This window comes from Cyprinodon variegatus, unplaced genomic scaffold (assembly GCF_000732505.1).
Source record: "Cyprinodon variegatus isolate N-32 unplaced genomic scaffold, C_variegatus-1.0 Scaffold779, whole genome shotgun sequence".
Lineage (NCBI taxonomy): Eukaryota > Metazoa > Chordata > Actinopteri > Cyprinodontiformes > Cyprinodontidae > Cyprinodon > Cyprinodon variegatus.
Genome location: NW_015151232.1, coordinates 239,376 through 240,950, shown reverse-complemented (window position 1 = coordinate 240,950; position 1,575 = coordinate 239,376). Strand labels below are relative to the sequence as shown.

Sequence of the window (1,575 nt, the reverse complement as noted above, 5' to 3'; positions counted from 1 at the left end):
TATATATGTTTTCAAACTGTTTTAGTTTTATGCTTTATAATTCAATTCAACCAAAACTAGTCGTAGATACGGGGTTCATTCCTTCACAGTCCGCCGGCGGATGAGCCGGGCTGAAGCGGTGAAGACGGGGAATCATCTGAGTGGGTCGGCGAAAACAAGTATTTTAATTTATTGAAAATCTACGATTTGAGAGAGGGAACGAAATAAAATCACTCCAAAACAAGCTAATGGGTGAAATACAACATATATTTTTTCACTGTAGTCCTTAATTGGGGATCGGGGTTAAAAATTTGGCAGCCTGGTTTCAAAAGCTTTAAAGTCAAATTATTGTTTTCTGAATGGGGTTAAGTTGCCGCTTTTTAAACTGTAAAAACCACATGTGAGAAAACTTCTTCCTCTTCTTTGATTAGCTGGCGGTTGGCAAACAGCGGCTGTGCGGCTCACCATCTGCTTCCCCGGTTTAAGAATGGGGCGCGTCCCCCGTCTAACACGTACTTCCGCGCACTAGTGGAGCTGCTTCCGGCTGACAGTGGAGCTACTTCCGCCCAGCGGCAGAGCTGTTTCCGGCTGACAGCGGAGCTCCGTCGCCGTGGAGCTGGATTGTGGGCGGAAACAGGATATTCGGAGCGAGCGTCGGGCTGAGGTGTGTTTATGGGAGTTTTTAGGGCCGATTTCTGAAGAAGTGGAGTTTCAGCCTGACAGGAAAAAGCGGCGGAGACAAAGAGCAGGAACTCCGGTGTTAGTTGGACGGCGGTGGGACTCTCCTCCCGGTGAGTCCGCTTCTTTTCTTTGGGCTGAGGAGAGCAGAGCTCCGCTTCCTGCCAAGATAAGGTCTCTGTGGCTGAAAAAGCCGAGAGCTCAGGTGTGTTCAGGGAGGTGGGGGTTATGGCTGCTGTTCCTACAGGTGTTAAAGTTTCCCGTAGCCGGGCTGCCTGCTGAACCCCCCGTCTCTAAACTTCCAGCAGCAACAAGTTTCACCTGCTAAACATGTCCGCCTCCCGCAGAGCAGCTGGGAAACTCTACAGGTTTAGTTTGGAAACTAAAATAGTTTCACTTTGTGGACAGAAGCAGGAATCTGCATCAACTGCATTAATTTAATACGAGATCGGGTGTTTTATTGGGGGGTGTTGCAGTGATGGGGCTCAGGTTTGCCTCCAGTTCTGCTCTCTGAGCCTTTATCTGTCAAACTGGGAGTTATTCCGGCAGCTGTTGTTAGAATGAACGTGGATCCATGCTGGGATCAACCCCCCCCCCGCCAGGTTGATCACAGGTTCCCACCGCTGTTGCATAATGAGGCGGTAAGGTGTGTCCTCCCTCGCGCCCCTGCAGCAGGTGAGTTGTTGCTCCTGCTGCCGTTTGGGGAGGAGCTGAAAGCAGGAAGAAGCTGAAAAGATCCACGAATAACGTCACCTTCATTCACCTTTACAAAAAATAGGTTAAACAGTAACATCCACTGACTTTTGAAAACGTTTAGCTTCCCATCCTGGAAGCTTTTCTAATTCAAAATGTCAGTAATAGCATTTTATCGGTTTTTCTTTCTTAAGCATGAAGCCATCTATGTTAAGAAAGAAAAAC

General features: G+C 48.1%; 1 long non-coding RNA gene across 1 annotated transcript in view; it reads left to right on the top strand.

The window, feature by feature from the left end:
• The first annotated feature begins 584 nt into the window (after positions 1-584).
• Positions 585-1,575, top strand: part of LOC107098466 — an 18,995-nt gene continuing 18,004 nt past the window's right edge. The window contains exon 1 of the long non-coding RNA XR_001481886.1: positions 585-770. This is a non-coding gene — a long non-coding RNA (uncharacterized LOC107098466). The remainder of the gene's footprint in view (positions 771-1,575) is intronic.